Below are 15,683 nucleotides of genomic sequence, written 5' to 3' on the forward strand. Positions count from 1 at the left end.
TGTGACAGAGGTCCCGCGTTAGACTCTGACCCGCGATGCTGAATGGACTCCGGCCTGCTGCTGTGCGGGCCACACCAGTCATATTTTATGGCGCGCCGCTGCCTGATGAAAGGACACGGTGAGTTTGTTTGCTGGACTGGAACTGCATCAAAGAAAAAGAGAGAAGAAAGGGGAACGAGCCAGGCTGTCACTGAAGTGAGAACTGCTCCATGGCTGCTCGGCTTGAACAGATGAAAGGGTTAATCTCATTTGACAACACACAACAATGAGTAATGACTCCAAAAGCCTCCCCCTCCCTCCCCCCACCGCGTGCCTCGCAACTTTCTACTTGAAGCATGGCCTTATTTGCTGCACAGCCTCTGCTGCACTCTGCCTTGTTTGCCTCCATTGTATGCTCAGCAGCCGGCTGCTTACCGTCTGTGTGCGCCTAGGTAAACACGTTTTGGGAATAGCAGCAAATCCATCACAGGCGTCACGCTGAAATGTTTCTCCCCCGGGGCCCCGCAGTGCTGCGGTATCAGGTGGAAGGGTTCCACTTCCTGTCTTTGTAGGCAGGTTCCTGGCCGAGGGGGACAATCTCCCAATTGGCCCCCGGTGGATTTGAGCATACAACCCATGGGCGACAGTACCTGTTCCTCCACAGCCCCGGACGGCGCCACTCTAGGCCCTGTGCAAGGCTGTGTGTGTGTGTTGGTATGCGTCATGTGTTTATGAGTAACAACGAAGCTGATTTCTTCAGCCGAGAATAGAACTGCAAGCGTTTCATCAAAATTATTTGCAGTCCTGCTAGCGTGATTGCAGAAATGTACCGTAGGTGTGGTGTCAAATTTTGATTTGAAGACACTGTACTGCATGACTGTGTGTGCATGTCAGTATCTCCCTCACACACACACACACACACTTGCACAGGATGAGTGTTCCTCAGTGAGCTGTACAGATTTTAAATTGAATCTCTCTCGTCCACGCTGTGGGTGACCTTCCCATTCAGGGCTGAGGACTGTTCCAGAAAGCCAATACAGCCGCCGTGATTTCATTCTCGCAGAGCACAGACAGTGACGAGCAGGCAGAGAGATCCAAAGAGACGCCTAACTCGGATTCTTCGCACATTCCTTGTTCCCTTTTAGACCTCGCGTGTGATTCTAAAGGTGGACTCAAAACCCTGATAGGTCATTAGCCATGCATTACACGGAAATGAGACATTTCAAGTTTAATCTTGAAACGTGGAAGAATGAAGGTGTCAGTATGCTTCAAACAAAAACACTAATTAGTTTCAAGTACACCCCGCCTTTCAGCGTTAAAATACAATGCAGAGGGATTCTGACACACGAGGCTCTATGGCACATTCACACCAACGTGGCTGTAGAGAAACACATCAGAAGAACTCCCAACTTGGCGAGGAGCAGCCTCACCACAGATGGCTTTGTCTCAGACAGCACACTGAGACAAAAGTTCACTTCTACCACTGTGGGTGGAGTGAGGAGGATGAATACATCAGCTTCACAAGATTAATGCATTAAAGCAAAGATTATCAGAGACGTGCTACAGTACATAAAGGGCAAAGGAGGGCATGTTGTAATGGAGCGCTGAAGACGAATGGTAGGTTTTGATGTCCTCGTTACTTTCTTTTATCATCTTTAGTTAGTTCAGTTTTTCAAGGAGAAAGAAGCATCACATTACACAACAGCGTATACTGTTGAAGTGAGAAGTCACATATTGAAAGAGAATTTAATTTAAGTATAAATCCATTCAAGGTCACATAAGAGGGAACAAAGTGAGAACTCTCAAAAGCAATAATCTCCCATCAAACCAGCCGGCTAATGGGGCCCAAACTATTTCAGTCTTGGCTAAACAAAGCAGAGACAGCACCTTAATGAGTGCCACTCACCACGAGACAGCAGCCCTTTTGCTCTGAAATCATTTGCAAGTTACACGCTTGATAGTTTCAACTGTGTCTGACTCACCTTGAACTCGCAGCGGTGTAATCACAGTTAATTATTGTTTCTGCCTCTTCGACAAAATACCTCAATTTATTCCTCGTTTCTGCTGTTGACTTTTCCGACTCCTAACTTTGCCAGTGTTTCCTTTTCTGTGTTTTTTACTTGTGTTTTTGGTGAAGCCTTGTAATAATCTAGGACGTGGCTTAGCCATGTTTCAAGGTCATTTAATATTCAATCAGCAATGACACACACACACACACACACACACACACACACATATATTACTTAAGGCCTGGTCACATCAGAAAGTGGCAAAGCAAAATTCATTTGCGAAATATTTGATTTTAGAAGTTTGGTGATGTAGTGACAACTCGCACTGCTAACAAGCTAGCAAACTAGCGCTAGTTGTAACAACAGCTCCTTAAGCTTCTTTGTCTTTTGTGTTTCTGTACTGTGGGTTTACTCCCGCTGGCATTCAGTTCTCAGCATTGTACATCATTTCATTCAGTAAAGAGTTTGGTTGAAGAGGGGAAAATAGCTCTCCTAGCTAATGAGCATGTTAACTGCTTGCTAACTGTCAGTTAGTTAGCATCTTAGCTTGGTCGCTAACGGACAATATGTTTACAGTTTATTCAAAAGACATTTGTACCATCCACTCCTGTCTCCTCAAGATGGCTTGTTAATGGCCAACAGCGTAAAGTTGCAGGTCAGAGTTCAACAAATTTTAACTTGACACGAAAAACGAACGCGAAGCGAATCCACAAAATGCGACGATTCCATTTAGATGAAGTCATTTTCATCATCAAGTTTTCTGCTTTTAAAAAGCTGGCGCGACCAGGCCTTTAGTGTGGAGTGTATTCAACTGTGTTCCAGGAAGATTATTTTAGTGACACTGGTTTTATTTTGGCAAGACAGAAGTGTCGGGGTAAAATATGGATGAAGAACCAAAAGGCAAAGTGAGTGAAGGAGGCGAATAGGGGGAAAGTTAAAGTGAGAAGTAAATAGATGGAATAATGGCACAGCTCTGCATGGCTTGTTTCACCCCCTAAAATAAATTCTGATGCTCTTTTCTATTGTTGATGCCAATGAGGAGCGCCATGGGTATAAGATCAATAAGTCTCAATTCTGCCAGTGAGCTTGGCTTTACAGCAGAAATCTATAGCACTGTTTTGAATTATTATTACAAATCCATAGCTCCTGTTTTTCTCTGTCCCTGCTAAAAGGGATGTGGGGGGGGGGGGGGGCGGGTTGTCGAAACAATGAGAGTAAATCAATGGCTACGGCAAACAAAGCACGCCCTGCCGAGCCCCCAGCATAGGTCAAGCAAAAAATAAATAAAAAAAGTATTACGATTAGTATGATTCAATAGTTCCTTCTCCGAGAGGTTTACACTCTCACCCTGAGTGGAGGAAGAGATGTTTCCATTTATCTTTCAAGAGGTAATGAAGTCATCATCCCCCGATAGATGTGTCCTGACCCTGTCATCTCCTGATGCTGCGTCATTGGACTGTCACACACACACACACACACACATAAAGTGCATAAAGTGCAGGACAGATGTAGATGTGATGCTCACACACACACACACTCAAACCCTCTCTCAGCACCATCCCTGCCTCCACATCCCCTCGTCTTCTGTCCTCCCACAGTTTACAGCCACATCATAACAAATCACGGTTATTAGACATAACACCATTAACATAGACATACGCGCTGCGCTAATACCGCGGGTGAATTAAGAGTATAGGAAGGTGATGTTGAACGTACATGTCCAAACACGCGCAGGAGTTAACACTGCACACATGTTGCCTCGATAATGGGAGCATGACACGATTTAGACTTTATGTAAACTTAACCGACTTGAAGGAATTAGGCTCAAGTGGACAGAGTGTGTTTGAGGTTGTGGCCACCTTAGATTGAAATTGTACATGTTCATACTCGAGACTGTGAATGTCCGGTAGACATTTTTCACACCTCCGCGATTTTTGACAGCAAGTAGATGGCTACGTAGTAGTAATGTAATCTATTACTCCTTCCTATTACTAAGTAATTACTTTAGGTTAATGATTACTCATCAGTAGAAGTAGTTAGCTTAGGGTGCCCATATTTTCAAACCCCCAAACAGGGACCATTATGTGTACCGCACGTTCATGCACGCGCACATACGCAACATTAGGCGTTTTCATCAGGATGGGGGACAGTTTACAAAGGAAGGAGTAAGACCGACTTGCTTGGTTTATGTTTTTAGACTAGATTAGGAGGAATAACGAGTGGGACAGAACGTGATAAACGTCTATGTAAGCGCTGAAAACAAGTGTATTGTTATAATTATTATTTTAATTGTGGTAAAAACCCACGACAATCTGGTGGTAAATGTTGAAAACCGGGACATTTCCAGCTTCCAGAAACCTTGGCAGTCCCTGACAAAACGTTCATTACTGGTTATATTGCCCAGCAGCTAGCATGTGTTAAATGTGTATTTAACACATGCTAAAACAAAAAGTGAGACATTGTAGATTAACAAGTAGTTAGCAGTTTAGAGGTAATATTTAGTGTCCAACAGCTAGCTTAGCTGCGATGACTTCACACACCGTGGAAGTCTTGTTCTCACAGTGAAGCTGCAGGTTCACGCAGCCTCGAACGCTGAACAAAAGTCCTGAGAAACAACATGTCAGTAAGACAAATTTGGAGCATCTTTAAAGTCTATTTTTCCTCTTTTGGCGGAGACTAGCTGCCACCGCACCTATAGCCCCTGCGCTATGCTAACACATCTTAGACTTAGACTTTATTTATCCCACAGTGGGGAAATTTACAAGTCACAGCAGCAAAGACCGAAAGGTGCAGAAACACACAGCAGACAAGCACTGTGTCAATAAGAATTAGAAGTATTTTTTATATAAAAAGTACACAAAAAAACACACTTAAGAGACTAAAACAGATCGAAAGTTACGGAAAATCTGTTTCCTCGAAATGTTATTTTCTGCAGCGCTGCCGTCCGTGGCTGAGGTTAGGTTAGGTTTAACTTGGGATAACGTCAGGTTATGGTTAGGGGTCTCAGAGATAACAGGTTAGGGTGAAGTTGGTTTGAGGTTTACTATCGCAGAAGAAGTCAGGTTGGGATTAAATCTAAGATTGATTTTATTTTAAGGAAGGTTCATTAAAAAACGGACTTCCCAGGACCCCCAAAATGTCACTACTCGTTACTGAAAAAAGAAACCACATCACTGTAATGCGTTAGTAAGGCGATACCGCCCAACACCGAGCAGATCTAGCTGTGTGCAGAAACACACAGACGGGGATTCTGGGAAAGCCTAAGAGGCAGAGGACAGCTGAAGTCTCTGTTTGACAGATGCCCTGTCTCTCAGAGGAACAGAATTAAATAGTTGACATAGTTTGGATGGAGGACTTTCACGCCCTTCTTACTCACTCTCTCTCTCTCTCTCACACACACACACACAGTTTCACAGAGCAAGCTGTCTGACAGAACATAAACACGTATTAGCCGTATCATCTCTCATCGACACTTAATGCCGCAGCGCCGGGTGTTAACACGCCACAAGCCGTGCTAATGCACTGTGGCAAGCGCGGTTTTAAGTGGCACCGTGAACGTACATACGGTCACATTCGTAGAGACACGCACACATATGAGTTACACAAACTACAGCGGGGAGGCCCCAAAATAAACAGAAAAAGGTAAAAAGCTGACCTCAGGGACACGGACTTATGGTGTCTTGTATGCTTTACTAATGGAAGAATAGATGTTATATAATATACAGTACATCAGTGTAGCTGAGCTGCTTCCTCCAGATGGATACAGTGTGCATTTAAGCTTTCTAATCCAGTTTGCCCATGTTCATGGTGCCTGTTTAATTGCGCAGTAACTCGAGTTGCAAGGAAGTGTTTCACAAGTTTTTATCCACAGAGGTTACACACACACACACACACACACACACACACCTTCAGCAACCAATTTATCTATGGCTCAGATGGCTAAGTACCTCGGTAACCACATGATGCAGTATCATGGGTTTATGGACGTGTATCTGTTCAGCTGGGATCAAAAGGCTTATTAGTGTGAGTGAGGGCAGCAGGAAGGTGTTGAGGCTCACCCACAGTGTGTGTGTGTGTGTGTGTGTGTGTGAGCATGTTTCAGCAGCAGTGGTAACTCAGCCACGTCAAGTCATGATGGAATCTATAATTGATGGACCTCAATAGCTGCCACTTCAATTTCTTTTTGCAATAAAAAAACAAGACGGACTGTTTTTTCTTGTCCTGGCTTCTCATACCTGAAAGTGCAGTTTGGGATTTTTTTTTTGGGCGGTGTGGTTATCAGCTGATACACTTTGCTCACCCTCTCACTTTGTAACTGTCTTTGTCGACTGTATTTACACAGTTAACATTTCTTGTCTTTTCTCGTTCCCCAGTCTTATTTCTATCTTTCCTACCCCCCTCTCTCTGTCTCTCTGCCCCTTCCTACCCTCCTCCCGATCACGGGGTCTTATGTCTTATAGGTGTTAATTGGATGATTTCATGATATGATACAGCTGACTGTGGCGCTTTGATCCTGATCTGCCCTCATGAACTTTTGCTGAATGGAGGCAGGAAAACATTGACTACACCCCCCCCCCCCACCCACAGGATCCATAGATATTTTTAAAAGTTATTTTAGCAAGTTATGAATCATCTTGTTATTAAAAATCTTGTAAACTTGTGTTTACAGTTGGACTGACCAATAAAGTTTTGCACCAATTCTGAATATCTTTAAAGGCCCTGAACGTATACTTAGAACCATGCTTGTGTAAAGACCTCCAGTGGTTTAATTTCTCACCTTGTTGAAGTGTACTCCAGGGCGTGTCAGTACACCGTGACATCACTGTCAGGTGTGGTTACAGGTGCACCAGTGAACCAGAATGAAGAAAAGATTGAAACACTGCTTTAGGTTATGATATTTTCTCACACCAATCAGAATTGATCAATTTAAGAATCAAAATCTGAATGTGATAATCACTGTTGGTGACCCTACAGCCAATCAAATTAAACTACACAAAGCAGATTTTTAGCCATTAGCCATTCAATGTATTTGCATTGTGTAATTGCCTCTCTATGTAGTAGTTTTCATTGTTACTGGCGTAGTCCGCCTTTCCTGCCCAGGATTGAAATTACATACTACAGGCAAGAAATTCAGAGAAAATATGAACAAAAGCTGCTCGGAGCCTTTGAGTGATTGAAAAGGCAGCAACATTACTGACCTTTGTTAACACCAGGTGGCGCAATAAATCTTCTCTGCCCACTGTGTGTGTGTTGGTGTGCCATAAACAGATACATGAGTGGCTCTTCTGCCACTCAGAGTAGTCTCTGCTGCCCCCAGTGGCCAATGTCCCGGACATGGATCATTAAAGCACACTTGCTGTTACCATCAGCGACCACAGGTGTCACCAAATCAACCAGGGCTGGAATCTGAGTGATTACATCTTTAATGTATGTTTTGGTTTTCATGACTTAAGAATGTTTTTTTTTCCTCCTAACTTTAAGTGTTATTGTTGCTTATTTGGTCACAAATGTACTTATTGACCCCTTTAAATTTGGGCATTGTTAGAAATGATCCAATTATCCACAATTAGCCCCAGATTTGAATTTTTATCAGGAGAAAATCAGAAATTATTCTAACTGCTGACTAGGTTTTACATCAATAAAAGGTCAATATTGCCTCATATATCAGTGTGTTTGTGTGTGTGAGTCTGTACGTTTGACTACTTGACACATCACACATCACAGTCCTCACGTTGACTCATCTGTTAACCGTCCGCGGACCCCTGCTGATCTCCAGAGAATTTGCTTGTAGAAAGTTGGAGGTTGTAATTATAAGTTTGCCCTCCTCTCCATAGAAAGTTGCAGGTCTAGTTGGTCCAGTCATCTCTGATGGAGAGATAAAAGAGGAGGAGGAGGAGGAGGAGGAGAAAAGGCTTGATCTCAGCATACAGGAGAAATAGATGACTAACCAAATAGGAGGACCCAGCCAGCCATGACCACAATCAATGGGCTTTCTTTAAGTGTCTTCGATTTAGACTCACTCCTCTTTCTACTGCAATCTCTCTCTCTCTCTCTGTCTATATATATGTATATATATATATATATATATATATATATATATACTTTAATGCCCCCCCCCCCATCATTACTGTTCCTTTTTTCTTTACAGCTTCTTTTCTTATGCTTACTCTCTTTCTCTCCCTTCATTCATCCCTCTCCTTTTTCGTCTTCTTTGCCTTCCTCGTACACCCTCCACCCTCCTCTGTCTCTCTGCAGACCCCCCCCCCCTCCCGAGCTGGTATTGATTGAGTCCTCACAGCTTCATTAGGATTCCCCCGTTCACCTTGTTGGATGCAGCCCCGGGGCAGAGATCCAGCAGGGCTCTTGAGAGAAGTGCGCTCGGGTTACATGTCAACTCTTCCCATATTTCACTTTTAGCGGACTTACTTTCGCTTATCTGCCCATTCCAGGCTGCTGAAAGTGCGCTTCAAGGATGTTCCCGCCTCAACCCCCCGTCCTGAGGTTTACTGTCATGAAGATGTGTCACAGGCAAACTGTAGGTGAAGACTTCATTTAGGAGTGTGTGCATGTGTGTGTGTGTGTGTGTGTGTGTGTTGGGGTGCTTTACATTCATTGTGCTTCAACAAAGTTCAAGTTGAGAGGTTTGTTTTCTTCCCACTCATCTGTTCTTCTGCAGAACTTGACCTTTTGGTGTTTTGTAGACGTACGGTGATACATTTTAATTTAGGAACACATGAGGTTGGATCTCTGAGACGATGCGTCTTCCCTGTATGTTGTTTGACGTATTAACCAAAGTTTTATAGTTCCAAAGGTAAGAACAAAGATCTGTGTGTGAGTATTGTAGGCAACATTTAACGTTCAATTCAAAGTCGACGTCAAGCAGGAGACAGTGGACGGCTGGAAGTAGTGATGGGATGACGTCGTTGTGACGGGAGCCGGATCTCATGGCTCATCGTTTTTTTTTCTTTCTTTTTTAGGGGGTAGGGGTCACTGGGTTTATCTGTGAAATAATCACTAGGATAATGGTAGGATTACCAAATAGCTGTTGAAAAGAATCAGATCGTTCGCGAGAGTAACGTCACCAGAAGGAGGCTATTCACAATATCCGACTTCATTAAACAGAGACGAGGAGGAAACAACGAGTTAGTTGGACCTTGTGTTGAGAATGTTTTTGTTTTGCTGTAATTGTGACGTTTCTGACGGCACATAAAGGCATCACATGCACCGCGTTGGATCTACCACTTGTTCCGTGGACGTTAGCTCAAGACAGCTAGCTAGATGGCAAAGCGAGTGACCCTCCGTCATGGAGTCAGTGGTTTGATTACCGGCTCCTGGGGGAGGAACCGAGACCCGACCCACCAGCCTTATCGGACCAGGTCCAAGTTACACTCAATCTAATTGGGGCAGGTGGGGTCTCATTTTGCTGTCTGAATCCTACGTATAAAATAAATGCTATTAAATGTTTTAGTTTTTAGTTTTGCACATTATCTATTTTATTATCAATTTAAATGTACTTAAATTAACTAGTTAATTAACTAATGGAAATAAAGAAGAAAAGACAATAATAAGATTTAAAAAAGGTGCAGTATTTCATGCCTCATATACCAGGAGATGATTAATCTGTACAGTAGCTCTTCTATAGCTCACATGGTTTCTACATGGAAACTAATTTTCAATATGACGTCTACATACTTACTGAGCACTTGGCAGCAGGGAGGATAACAACACTCGCCCTGTCTTAACACTAAATCCAAATATAACTCTCTATTACCTCTGTTTTAGTGAATTCCCTCATTTTCCCCCTCCTTGTGTGTCGGTCTTGAGCTTTTACACCCTTTCAGCTAATGTTGCCGGCAGACGATTAGTCACAACTTTGCACAAATATGTCAGTTTGTGGCAGAGAGACACAAAGCAGAAGCAGGGGAGAGAGTGTCAGTCATGTGGGAGTCAAACACAGAGAAAGTAGAGACCCCCACGGCCAGAATACACCCACTGATAACACACCGATAACTCACACACACACACACCTCCAATGCTATCACATCTATATATGTAAACACACTTTCAATACACATGCAAAGGTTCTTGTCAAGTGACGATGAGATGACATGTTCCCACATAAAGATATCATTGCTCTGTTTTTGGCTTTTCTCTTCTGTGAAATTACCCACTTTCAGCCGCTGGCTCAGGACATTATACAGACCCCGTGTTTGAGATGTGTGTTTGATATGTGCAACTGTATGTTTTCACTGGGCAGCTGCCGTCTTCCTGTATGTGCTGTGTAAACCACAGGATGATATACTGCGGCGCTGATGCATTTGTATGTAGAAATAGTTTTGAGATTCTGGTTTGAGTCTCTGGACAATACTGCGCAGAGAGAGCAGAGAGACAGAATAGAGAGAAGCGTATTTCTTACATATTTCTCATGAGTCAACAAGTATTTATATTTGTGTTTTCCAGAGGGCAACTCTTAAGATGAACTGACCTGTCAGTGGCGTTCCCTACAGATGTCATGATGCTTCTAAAGGTACTTATAAGTATTTTTTAAAACCCTTTATTTATCCATAATATTGGTTTTATTCATTTATTCACTTACTGGTTTGACTGTGCGTATTATAAAAACGTTACCTTAAAAAAAGAAGTTTTCATCTGTGGTCCCTGAACAGATGTTCCATAGTCCCCCTTAAAAAGTTAATAAAAACTGCGCTAATTTGAATAGATTTATGTCCAAATTTTGTAGTTTTGCTCACGCCTTGTTTTATTTTGAAAATTGACCGGATGCACTACGCCGTTCCTGTGTCTGACTTCCTGCCGGGCTTATAAATAGACAAATAAGTCAAAAATAAAGATGCACACAGGACATTATGCAGCATTATCACGCCTACAATACACAAAATAAAAGACAGAAACACATAAATCACACTGGACCGACGGCACAATGAAACTGGGACCACCAACAACAAGCGCATATTATTACGATGGTGGAAAATAAAAGTTAAACAAAGGTCAAGGACGTAGAAATAGACACGCATTAGCAAAACATCATCAAACATCATCTCCTCAGTCTAAACACATTGGTATCTGCCTTCAAAACCCGCATCGCTCAAACGCTTGTATGTCTACGTGTTCCCAGACATGTGAATGTGTGCATATGAAGTGCTGTTTAGTGTTAAGTGCCTTTCTATGCCCCTTCTGCCCCCCCAACCTCCCTCCCTCCCTCCCTCCTGGCTGTGGGGAGTGTAGAGGAGTTGGGAGGGCTGGTCCAGTTCTCCAGCAGACACCCTGTTTATTTAGCCTGACATTCCTCCTCTGCTCCCCGAGCAGGGAGAGCCCACTACTCTGCCTAGTCTCATCCTGACTCACGTCCTCCCCGTCAGTACCAATGACATCTGAAATATGTGTGCATGAGTGTGTGTGTGTGTTGGGAGAGGATGCTTACATGGTGTATAGAGGAGCGTATGTTGGAACCAGTCGTCATGACCATCATCAGATCTTTGTTAAGGTCTTTATTTGATGAGCGTCTCCAGGAAGCCATTACACTCGACGACAGATCGCATTTGTACGTCTCCCTCCTCTCGATGAGCCTCACGCTGAAAGAGGAACCACAGCGGCGGTTTGGCCGGTCTGTCCTGTCTCACCGCACTTGGGAGTTTATTTACCCTTCACTTCTCATTAGGCCACTGCCTTTCGCCTGTGCACGGTGGCCATTTTAGATCGTTGAGTAGCCACAGTCCACCGGGGCCTCTAATGACTCATTGGAGTTTCTGTCGATACCGTTCACGCGTGCGTCTTTACTTGCTTCTGTTTAGGATTTCCTCTAATTGATATTGAGTGCTGACCTGCATTTCGGTTAGCATGTGTCGAGCTGCTTGTCACTCAAAATTAGCCGTCTTTTTACGAGGCAGCTCGAGCGCTGGTGTGTGCACCGAACACGCGTCCTTATGGTGCGGTTAGCGGCACAATTTACGATTCATTTTCTTTACCTCGACGTTTGGCTGTGACGGTACATTCTCCTGCCCTTTTGGGTCAACTTTCCATGCATGCATCAGTTTTATCCCTGCTGGAAAGCTCAATACCATATTTCAGTCCCATGCCAGAGTATTGGCTTTCTCATTAGAAAAAGCTCCAAGTCTGTTCCTCAAATCCCTCTCTTCATGCTTATTTATTGCTGTTATGTGTGAGAAAATGTGTGTGTGGTTCAAGCGGGCATGGGATTCAAATCCGTCATGTGCTGTAGGTATGTGAGTGTGAGTCAGTGCGGCAGTGTGTTTCTTTCTCTCCATGACCAGTTGCTTCTGGCCTGTCTCACTCGTTACCCTGTCATAACAAGCACTCCGCCGTTGTATTTCACCTTACATGCACACACACACACACACACACACACACACACACTTACACACACACACACACACACTTACACCAAGGTCCAGCTTACACATTCTGACTTTTCCTCACCTCATTAAGCTGCAGAAGAGGAGAGGAGGCAGAAATAAGAAGCAAGAAAGCCATAGAAATGGACAAAGTGAGACGGCGCGGGGGCTTTGAAAGCCTGCGTTTTATGTGTTACGCCTTTTCTAGGTCATGTTGCAGCGACGCAACCCGTTAAGTTGTCTTGTGCTTTGAAAAAAGTCCAAAGTGCCAGGTCGGATCTGTCAGCCGGCCCGACAGGAGAGCCCGGGCGAGAGAGACAGAAGGGAAAGAGAGAAAGCGAGAGGATGTGTGTGTTCACTAAAACTCCCAAACCCCACTCTTTTCACATACACAGCCATGCATGGATGAATGCACAGACACACACATGCTGTATCATCCCTTCCACTTCTCTGTTCTCGCACACCGCTCAGCCTTCACACACACACACACACTGTCTCTCCCAGCCAAAGAGGTGATGGAGTATGTAGGGTGTGTGAAAAAGCCAAAGGCCCACTGTGATTTTATAGGGAATGCCTTTCAGCCTGGTAACTCAAGTCTGCCTCTTTACAACAACCGTCTGATTCCATCATGCGTGTCCCGGGACACACGAGCAGCCGCTGGATGAGAGGCTTTGGCAGCTGTCCCTCTCTGGCGAGGGACGCTCACAATGGGAATTGACTGCGGGGAATGTGATAGCGACCTTGTCTTATTACGCTAATGCAGCCTCGGCAAACACGGGATGGATAGCCTGTCGGCGGTGGCTGCCGTTCAGGCTGGAGAGCGCTGCTAAACGCATATCCTGTAATGCTTTTTATGTTTTTTACCACTTTTGCGGCTCAGAGTTATAGTGTGGTTATTGAGCACAGCCCCAGACATGGAAGCGAATAGATTTCACTTGTGTTTTGTAAAGATATGCAACACAAGGTCGGCCACATGGCTTTTTCCCATTAGGTCTGTTATACTGATTGGGGGAGAGTTAAATACTACCAAGCATTCCCCAGCTTAGGTCGACGTGTAACATTTAAAAGGTTAAGTTCCTCTCGGGCACTGCTACGTAAGCTGCCCAGGAGTCTCTCCGAAGTCTGGCAAATCATAACTGCTCCTGACAATTATCAAGGACAGCAAGAAAAATACTTTTAAAAAAGTGTGAGTTTCTTTAGAGATTCAGGTTCTTTGGAAATAAAAAGATTAAGAGTCGACAGCCATGCTAGCGGCTCTGTGAGGCTGCACTGAGGCACAACAGTGCTTTGAGCTAAATGCTAATGTCAGCATGCTAACATGCTCACTATGACAATGCTAACATGCTGATGTTTAACATGTATAATGTTTCCCATGTTCACCATCTTAGTTTAGTGTGTTAGCATGCTAAAATGTGCTAATTAGCATTAAACACAAAGTAGAGCTGAAGCTGATGATGTCATTAGTTTTTATTAATGATGTCACTGGGCAGAAAATAATGACCTGACGATGGTGCTGGAGGAAACGTCAGAGGATCACCAAACTTATTACAATTCATCCTGAGGGGGAAATGAATTTGTGTACCACATTTCATGGCAATCCATCAAATCCTTGACATATTTAATTGTGGACCAAAGCGGCGGACCGACACTGCCGTCCCTGGAGCCGTGCTGCTAGCATTGCTAAAAATATCCACGAGGATATTCAGTCAAATTCACTCCATTCAGAGACATAAATACACTTGAGTTCAAAAGTTATCATGCTCAAAAAACTTTCCCCCCCGAAAAAACAAGGAAAACAATTGCCCTGAATTTAAACCTCACTTAATGAGAAATCTTTCGGCGGCAGCTGTGTAATATTCTGTTGTCAGAAACTTGGTTGTGACGTGCTCTCCGCCTGACAGGAGCCCTGGGTCAGCGCGGGTTGAGGCTGTAGCCCCGGGGCCCGGATGCCAATGCGAATACGTTACCTGCTTCGCCCCTGGGCCGCGCCAGCTTGACAGGCCCGGTGTGAAAACAACATATTCCCCCCCCATCCAGCCCGGAGCGAGATAGATCTATCAACCTCAGCCGGAGTTTGGTCTTGGCAGCGGCAGTGACAGACGTTTCATACTTCATCACTGTCAGTCAGAGCGGCGTTGATGGATGAAGAGCTAAATTGCTGTGATTAAACGAACTGTTCAGTCATTAGGAGCGAGTAGTCTAGTATGTGAACACGCTGATAAGGACCTATGGTGGCAGACACACGTGAAAGTGTAAAATATGACACTAGAGGCAACTTTAGAAGCATGACGGATAATTAAGAGACAGTCAGACATTCCTCCTCACACCAATCCTCTGTTCTCATCTCCTTATTTGAATCCCCACTTTTTTTCCCCATCGAGAGCGAGAAAGTGCAGGAAGCAGATCCGCTCAAATTAAACTCCACATTCTCCTCTCTCGCCGTTCGCTCCCCAGGAATTGTCCGCCTCGTTCCAATCAAAACTAGAGGAAAGGAAGGAGAGGTTCGAGGTTGGGGGTGGGGGTTAGAGGCAGGAGGTGATGGATGGCTTTTCGGCGCCATGTTTGTACAGTGCATAGCTGGAGCTGCCGATGGGAGGGGAAGCAACCGGCCGCCACGGATGAAAACAGATACGAAGACGCTGTACTAGGAATAGTCAAGTTTATGAAAAGGCCTGCTGATTGCAACAACATTGCTCTTCACGTGTGCGTGTGACGGTGAACCAGTAGATGTTTTAAATGACTAAACACGAGATGTTGTCCCACCACGTTGCTTGGCTGGAGGACACGTTTTATTATAGAGAGAAGCAGCGGAGGATGTAAGTGGTGTGTGCTCTGTGTCTGACTCAGGTCCAGCTCAGGGTTATACATCTCTTAGCTTTGGCCGGGTGACAGGTCAATGGGGGGGGGGGGTCTAATGTCTCATCCAGATGTGTCTGCAGATCCTCGTGTTTACCTTTACCCTTATTGGCTTAACTGTATTTTCACAAGCAGCATTGCTGAGCGGCATGAAGTCTGCACAAAGCCTGCAATCTGACACGTTCTCATATAAACAATATAATAAAATGTAATATAAATGTTACACCAGTGACTGATGCATCCCAGTAGTTCCTATCTTTAGTAATGATCCTGAGCCAGATCATGTAATTGACAGTAGGAGATGAATAAAAGATGATCTATTAACACTAAAAGCATCCAGTATGTAATAGCAGATCATCATGATTGTCTACAACAACACCAACTACTAAGTGCCCGAATGTACTGTTCTTTTTAGAATAATGAATAGAGACCGACAATGCATCTGCATGTCTGTTAATACTGGCTAATT

Source organism: Enoplosus armatus, chromosome 5, assembly GCF_043641665.1.
Source record: "Enoplosus armatus isolate fEnoArm2 chromosome 5, fEnoArm2.hap1, whole genome shotgun sequence".
Classification (NCBI taxonomy): domain Eukaryota; kingdom Metazoa; phylum Chordata; class Actinopteri; order Centrarchiformes; family Enoplosidae; genus Enoplosus; species Enoplosus armatus.